General features: G+C 31.4%; 1 non-coding gene across 1 annotated transcript; it reads right to left on the reverse strand.

Annotated features, from left to right (window-relative positions):
• Nucleotides 1-7,801: 7,801 nt before the first annotated feature.
• Nucleotides 7,802-7,875, reverse strand: Trnat-agu. The gene has a single exon. It is a non-coding gene; the product is annotated as a tRNA-Thr (tRNA).
• Between the last annotated feature and the right edge of the window lie 1,706 nt (nt 7,876-9,581).

Raw genomic sequence — 9,581 nt, forward strand, 5'->3', positions numbered from 1 at the left:
GGTGACCTCATATCTAAAATCGCGCGCAAATTAGTGTTCTCAACCGCAACCACTGGTGTGTTCGGGCCAGGCAGTCAGCGGTAAGACTAACCAAAAGGATTTTTACTTTAGGGTGGAGGCACTGTATACCATCCCTTCTCCATAGATTATAACAGCTACTATTTTTATTAACACATTGAATGCTTAAACAATGGATACAAAGTAATAAGCAAAATTTTTATGGCGAATTTTGATTAAGTAAATATGAAATTTTAAAAAGATATATATTAAAATTTCTATTTATAAATTTAATTATATCATATTAAAAAAACATTTTTCGGATCTGAGACGTCGGCGTGCTGTATTAGGTACCGAATACTCGAATCCGAGAGCTAGGGGTGGCAATGGTTTAAAAAAATAAACGGGATGCTAGCACGGATCCGAGTGGGCGCCGCTACGATGACCCCGCTCCACTCGTATTCGAGAAAAGAGCACTTAATGTGTTAATATATGATGATAGTATATTTTATAATATGTTAATATAGACTATTGTAATTATAAAACTAAGTATCAAACCTAATGAAAAATATTTCTAAGTACCAGTCGTTACAGTATTCACAACTTATTTTGTTCATGATCGTTAAATTGTACGTCATTTGACGTATTGAATTCTTGCAACTTAACGAATTTGAAATTTGTATGCAGTCGCAATGTCCAATTATTTCGTACTGTTTTCGTTTACAATTTATCCTAGAATAGGATGTTAAACAAAAATAATCCTTATTCATATCATTATCATTGGAAAGTACGATTTATGGCTAAAGTTCGCTTATATATACTTGTGCAGGTAGAAAAACTTTTAGGGTTTTTATCATTGTCTACGAAAACGAAAACGCGCTTTATCGCGCGTTTGAAATGAAAACAAAACACGCATATCATTTTAAAATAAATCGGTTCACCGCATGTCTCGCTTATCACTCAGCTTAGGGTACATCGCCATTTGGCTAAGCATACATCACAGCACAAGCACAAAATAATCTAATATATAAAAAGAAATACAGGAGACAGCACTTGTTTGTGACATGAAAACTTAATACAGCCACTTGCATTTTCCATTCAAATCTTATGACTGTTCCCTTGGAAGTTTCCGAGTCAAGTTCATAAAAGTTTATTCCTCGAGACAAATTTTCATTTGTTTTTCATACCAGCGTAGTTACGAGACAAGAAAATGAAGATTAAAATTTCATGTGTACCGTAAATTCATTATTAAGGTTTTTGTAAACTATATATTTATTCATGCAAATCGCATAAATCGTAGAAAATTTTAATGAATTTTGTACTTATTTGTGTGTCTGATTTCTAGTATTTATTCATCAACTGATTACGTTTTGCATGTGTAGAGCGCAAGCCGCGGGCTAACATTGATTCAGGCCGAGCTACTCTCGCCCGATTTGCCTGATTTGAGGCCCTTAAGACCAACAGTGAGATTCCATACAATAAAAAAACACTAATGTCTGTACAATATCTATATGTATAGCCTGATGACCTGTAACACAGGTGCTGTAACCTTTAGCAGGCATCAGTCTCACATAAACAATTATTATCCCTCAAAAGAAGAATGACAATTATTTACATACATTAATAAATAGTAACTTATCATATATGAAGTTATGTGAGAAAATAAATAAAGATTATTATTATCTATATTAGTTATAAACGGCATAACACAATACAATAATGATGTTTAATGTGCAGAAGATATATAGATATGACAATGACCATTTATTTAATGAATTAAATTGTAACAAATAAATTGTGCCAAGCCTTACCTTTTAGTCACACAATTAACTCTTGTCATAAGTAGTAGCACTATACTATTTATATATAGAAACAAAATTTACGAAACCATAAACTCACGGAAAACGTTCACAAGAAATGAGACCGTCAATAAAAAGCTCGAATAAAAAGTAAGTTGTGGAAATAGGAGGATGTAACAAAACCTTTGCGCTATAAACCGTGTGAGAGGCGCTCGGGGGCAACACAGGTGCTTTTATTGCTTTTCTAAGTGCCCAAACTTGATTACTTTTCATAGATTCATGGGTTTCAATCTAAAGACGAACTTTTATTATAAAATGTCGACTAAGAAGAATAAGACTATGTCTGTTACCATGGTTACTATTTTTATACGAAATAAATATCGCATTTGCGATTGAATCATATTCGAATTTTAAATATATCTTGTAACTTTGTAGAACCAGCTGCCCACTCAAGTATTTCCGAACTAATTCGACTTAGGGTCCTTCAATAAAAGGGCGTACCAATTCTTAAAAGGCCGACAACGCACTCGCGAGCCCTCTGGCATTGAGAATGTCCATGGGCGACGGTATTACTTAACATCAGGTGAGCCACCTGCCCGTTTGCCCCTGTTCTATAAAAAAACATAGTTTATTGCATGGAAAACGTGAGCAGCGCTCCCTTAGAATTAGGAACTAAACGTGGTCGTAACTCGATACATCGTACGAATAACAAATTATAACAATTAAAAAATATAACTTCTAGCTCTCAACTACGAGTAATACTGATAGTAATAAAGTAATGATAGTTGTTACAGAGAATATTGATTAAATATTTTTAAACAAGAATAACATATTTTCCCAAAATATTTTTTAAGAAGAAATCTCAGTAAATCGTTAAGTTCGACAACGCTTCAAAAGTTCTAAGTGACTTAGTTTTATTCCTTCCTAGTGTAGTATATTGTTCTCGCGGGACAACGTAAGGTACACAACAACTTTATCAAACTTTTGCAACATTCGAAGCCATTAGAATTCAAACCTTCAACAACGCTTATATAAGATTTTTTACCGGATTATAAGTCATTGCCACACCATTTTTTTTTTCATACAACTTTGACGGTATTATTTAATGCATCGACAACTGGGTAGTCAAAGAGCCATTCAAATTCTTATTGTTTACTTTTTGTCGGATATCGTAAACATTTACTTGCTCTGTGTGTCATACTTTCAATGGTTTTCTGACAAAACCGACTATGTTAATATAACAAAAGAAGAATGCAACCAGTTTAAATATTTCTTCTAGTACATATACTATCGACGATATTTTTTTTTTAACAAAAACACGTAAAAAGTACACTAAAGTTTAACTCTACTGTAGTGGGAGAATGAGTCCTTCTCCCACTTAATAGCTCATTGACTTGATGGAGATCTACCAAATAGCAATGACGGGACGCTGGTACCCGGTGTACCAGTTGTATAACGTTAATTGATCAGTAAGGTACAATGAAAATTAGAAAAGGATAATGTTTAGTGGCTATAAAACCTACTTAATACACTTTTTTTTATTACTACACAATTTTTTTTTAAATGAAAATAAAGATGAGGTAAGGAATACAATACAGAACTAAAATAAGAAACTAATTAATATTCAAACTGGTAACCAATTGCCTACTACTTTGGGATATTTAACTACAATGTAATCTCATAACCTTGTCATAACACACATTGGTATAGCATGTCATTCGTATGAAGTATGTTTAATGTATGCAACCCGATGCAACTGCATTGCTTCAATATTCCCATTCCACTGCGCTAGGTACATGGTAGAGGCGAAACGCGGATTCAAATATAATGAGTAGTAAAATATGTAATAGAATTGAGCTTTTCACCTTTGCCGCCACTCATGTTTATGTTTCTTCGTTACATTATCTATGTATTAGGTTTATTCTATTGTATGAGCGTAAAGAAGCGTAAAATCCCTTAAAATTAAGTACTATCAATCAAATACTTATATATTAGCATCTAAAATTAATAAAGAAATACGTTTATTTTGGAAGATAAGATCATCATGGTATCACTTATTTCACGTCATTAAATTCGAGCCTGTTGGCATCCCTACTCATCGGCAAAGAAGACAGAGGATGTTGGCCGAGAGAAAAAGCCGGCATAAAAAACTCTCGGTACTGTTTTAAAAAAAAAGCAAATCATTCAACAATTCTACAATATTTAAAACAAATATAGCAAATTAATTAGAAGTAGCCTGCCCCGCACTAGTCCTAGGCCCTTTTATCAACTAGGTAATTACTAACTTTATAGTAAGCCTTTTTACACAGCTTTTCTTTAATACATTTCTTAAATTTAATAAAAGGCAGAGATAGAAGAGCCTCTGGGATTTTGTTAAAGAAGAGTATGTATCCCTTTTCCCAAAAAAGAATTACTAACTTTAGACAGTCTAGTATTGGGAATTTGCAGCCTGCGTTTGTTCCGAGTATGTTTGTGAGTATGTTCTATTCTAGTATACTTATTACTATTTTTGTATACATACATAATATTTTCATAAATATATTAATTTCCTTAAATTTATCTCTCAGAGATTCCCTACATTTTAAATTATAGATTGCACGAATAGCTCTCTGCAGAATGAAAATAGATTCGACATCAGCAGCATGACCCTATAATAATAAGCCATCTATGAAAACATATGAAAGTCAAGAGGATTCATAGATCTTTTAAATGATTATAAAATTAGAAAAATTATAATAGAAAATTCCCGAGAATCTGCAAAGATGCCAGAAGTCTTCCACTTGCACCTTACCAGATACATCGGGTGAATTTTTAAAGTTCAGATGATATTGCTTCTGGATGAAACCGACAGCAGCTAGCTTTATGGTATGATTTCATAAATTTGTTTGAATTTGTTTTTAAAATATATCTTAGCTTTGAAATTGAGTTACTTTATACATAGAGTAGCAGTCGGGCTTCGTGCATATAAAAGGAACGAAAAAAATTAGGATTTTAATAATTAATATAGATGAATAAAATATATTATATTTACAAAAAGTAAACTGCGCGCTATTGTCATTCCCGCCGTAGACTACTTTTTGTAAACATAATGTACTCTGTAAAAGTAATGTATCCATTAATAATCAAATGTAATAAATAATTTTGAAACCCTAATCTTTTTTTAGTACGTTTGAACCTCTTTGATTTATTAATAAAGATTTATGAATACACAAACAAATAATGAATAGTCTGAAAGATATAAATAATAATATACAGTGTATTGGTGTATGATGCTATTCCTTTTTTCCCACCATTCTCACAGTTGAGTCGACGCGATATTACGAGTGTTGCGTAATAAACTAAAAATGAAGACAGCGAGAATAATATCAAAATTGAAATAGTTACATAATGGTATAGTATATAGTTTGCAACAAAACTAAACTTTTTGTGTAATAATAAGTATTTATGTCGCCTTCTATTGATATCGTATTGTCTACTTGTCTATCGTTATGAAACTGTTCTAGGATACTATAAATTTAAATTTTATTTCTTCTTTTGTTTGTATCGAAGTTATGTCGAACCTATTTCGAACCTATTTGTTTAGTTAGACAATAAATAAACATTAATATGCATCAGTTCAATTCGTGTATAACATGTGTGTGTTGGATGTATGGAAAATCGATGCGTTTAAGCTAAAAAAATTGTCTTTAAGTCTTATGTTAGATATACATATTAATTCAAATATTATCACGAAGTAACATTTATAAGTTTGTGGATTGGTGGTATTTATAAAGAAGCCTCTAGAATTTTGTGGATTGGTGGTATAGGCTTCTTTATAGCCTCTATAACTAATGATATATCTTGAACTTTTTTTTGGGGGGGCAACGGGCAGGAGGCTCACTTGGTGTTAAGTGATACCGCCGCCCATGGACACTCTCAATGCCAGAGGGCTCGCGAGTGCGTTGACTTTTAAGAAATGGTACGCTCTTTTCTTGACAGACCCTAAGTCGAATTGGTTCGGAAATACTTCAGTGGTTTCACAAACTTACAAGCATACTGTAATTATCAATAGTGCGGGAAAATAAGTAAAAAAACAATAAATTAACTGATTGTGTATCTGTGTAAACAAAATAATTGCTGAAACATTTACCTTATCAAATAAATTAAGCTAAAATTGTGCACTATCATAAATTAGCTGACATTATTATTAACGCTTCAGCCATTTGCATATTAACTCATTTGCATAATTAAAACACCTTTACCTTGGGAGATGTAATAATTCCTCTTCACTGTTAACATAATTTTGTTCCACGTCGAATTAATTAAATAAAAATAAAGGAATATGTCGTTTTATTATTACTGTAAGAATATTTATAACAAAACGATTTATATAAGGTGCAGGAAATAAATACTTTAAATAAATAATCCGGTTACGTTCCAGCCATAAATAATATATAAAATAACACCACTTTTGGTTATTATATTTAATATAAATAAATAATAAAAATAGCCTTTATTCGATAAACACTAAAGTTACACTAAGTCCAAGTCATTTATGTTTTCACTAGTACTCGACCTCCGACGGAGTGAAGGCCTCCTCCAAATTCTTCCACTTGTCTCTATTCCATTCAACAATTTTCCAATATTTACCGCTATCCTTTTAATTTCATCTTCCCAAGTTTTTAGTGGGCATCTTCTTTTTTATTCTTTCCACTAAGCCATTCCAATAAAGGGTCTTTTTGACCCATCTACCATCACAAATGTGGCCAATGTAACCGGCACATTTCCATTTTAGCTTTTTTGTATATACATATTACAAGTTGTTTTATTTTTGTACTGCTTCCTATACCAACGCGTATTTATCTTGTATATTAGTTTCAATTGAAGAGATATTATATCTCACAAAATAATATCTAATATATGCCACGTATAATTATCTAATACAATAGTTGTATACTTCACGATTATTAAAATTCAGTGAAAAAAACACTTTATTATATGATACGGTTGTATAGATTAGAATAGGAAATACAAGAAGCTACAGAAGTATTTTATTTAAAGAGCCTAGTTCAGATTCTAATTACTGATTTTAAAAAATCTCCACTCCACAGATTATCATTCTGACATATAAATCATCATAGGTGATGAGTATAATAATATTACTTATAAAATAGTTTTGTAACCTACAAAGTAATTTTCATATAAAAATGTTTTTTTACAAAACCTTGTAATGATGTTCTCGGCACATTTGATACAGTGGAACATAAAGCAATAAATACATGCTTTAATGTGACAAGCACTAATAGCCAATTATATAAATCACGAAGGGAAATGTCGATTAAAAAAAATATTAATTTTAAATAAAATATGGTAACCATGGTAACTAAAAACTAGTCCACTAAAGATTACGTTTTTAGTTTTATTGTATTACTTGGATAAAAAATTATTGAATGATAAGGTAAGTTGCCTTAAGCGTCCCATATGATTTAAATTCCCGCCGCGTTTGATCAGGTGCATCTTAATTGTACGTTCTAAAGAATTATAAAAAAGTAAAGTTTAATAAAAAAATATATCATCAATTACGTAATCGCATTAGGTATTTTATTTAATTGCAAAGGAATACAAACTCTTTGCATACACTTGATATGAATGCTAACAGCTGTTATTTTAATATTTCTATAAATATTTAACTGCATAATAGATCAATACGAAATGAACTAGCGCTAGGAGCATAGACAAAAATTATCAATTATGCTAATTTCCAAACGTCATTTCATATTCATTGTTATTTGACGTTTCGCATTTAGTATTTATTTAATATATTATACCGGAGATACTTATGATTTTCACCTGTGCTCTTATTTACATTGATGAATATATTATGAATGATTAATTAACAAAACTAATAAAGAATTCTTCAAGTTAAAAATTTGTCACGCTATTTTTAGTCATACTCAAGCTTTAACTTTAATATCTAAACACATTTTGATCACAAAAAAAAATGTCGAAAAAAATATAAAAAAACTAGGCACCACCGAGATTCGAACTCGGGATCTCCTGTTTACTAGACAGGCGCTTTAACCAACTAAGCCATGGCGCCGATGAACACCGATCGCCAATTTATGGACTGGTTGACTTGGTTTAATTTAATTAGTTCACCTTGACTTGATTTGTAAAAGCTGCATTATCTGTCTTGCCGCGTCATAATCCCGCAAGGTCAGGGGTGGTATAATAGGGCAATTAAGATTGACGAGACGTATAAAGACGTCAATCTGATTTTAAACACCAGCACATGGTAATTCAAAGCTTATTAAAATACTTACTTTAATTTTAATACGACTACTTTTCCTCGAGGATTTTGATTTGATATAAATGTTAACGTCGTATACCAATCCATAGAAATTGTGTTTTTTTTTTACAATTCTTGTTAAAAATTGGTTAACAACTCTAATGTCATAAATAAGTATATTACATATTACTAGCGGATCCGACAGACGTTGTCCTGTCTACACGTCTTTAATTTCAAAATTTAAATTTTTAATAAGCCATTTTGATGAAAATTATTATTCAAATGTTATGACAATATCTAACGATCCAGCACATGGTCACACACGATATAACACAATGATAACAAAACTTTTTTTAAATTTCGGGACAGACTAAAATTAAAATTCGAATATTATTTAAAATTTGACACTGCGATGGTAGCGCCGTCTGTCGGATCCAATGTAAAACATTCCAAAATCAACAACAACTAATAAATTGAAAATTAATTAAAAAAACATTGTCCAGCGGACAAAATTGTGAATCTAAACCATTCCCAGATCCCCTTGAACACACACAAAAAATTTCGTCTAAATCGGTCCAGTCGTTTAGGAGGAGTTCAGTCACATACACACGCACACAAGAAATATATATATTAAGATAATACAATTTGCACCTCAAAAATTTGTGAATTACGTCTTAAATTAATAACCTCTATCTTATTATTTAATGATAATGTTAATTAGCGTTTAAATTTTCCCGCCCGCTTAGTATTTCCTTATGTTCTCATTTCTTCATTTTCATTCTTAAATGTGAGTAAAGCACACCTCAAAAGCTGTCATTGTGCATGAATTTTGACATTTTTGACAGTACGTCAACGTTATGAGTGTCAATATTGATACTCTTATTTAAAAGTCTTCTTAATATAACTTCTTAAAATATTCATTATTGCTTATTATAAAAATGATTTTAAATTCATTTTCAGATATAATCTCGTTAATACAAGTACTTAATAAAAAGCTATTTCTTTTAGTTTCTTGCGATGTTTGTGTTAATTAGTAGCCGAGCTCTCTGGTCTTAATAAATGAGAGAGATGTGACGTCATTAGGAGAGCTGTGACGTCATTTAAACCACCTCCCGCCAATAATATTTAAATAATTAATTTGATTCTCTGTGACGAAGGAATTAACTTACTACCGAAATTATTAGCAATACCAGCAATTTTAAATATTAGGATTTTTTATATTAGATCAACCTTTTGTAGTTTTACTCTGACACTCTGACTTACACTAATACAGTAGCGACCCGCCCTGCCTTTACATGAGCAATCGTAGGTATATTCGAAAAATGAAATACGTAAACTTTTCTCATGAAGTCTAGATATTGGCGAAAATCGCAATAAAATCCGTGCAACGTTTGAGTTTATCACAAACAGACTAAGAGATAGACATGGAAGAGGACTTGTTTATACATAATACTGGCTAACTCAGCGACATTCATTTCGTCTAAGCCGTAGTCTAGCAGTCAAGTTTATGAATGTCG

This window comes from Pieris rapae, chromosome 17 (genome assembly GCF_905147795.1).
Source record: "Pieris rapae chromosome 17, ilPieRapa1.1, whole genome shotgun sequence".
Taxonomy (NCBI): domain Eukaryota; kingdom Metazoa; phylum Arthropoda; class Insecta; order Lepidoptera; family Pieridae; genus Pieris; species Pieris rapae.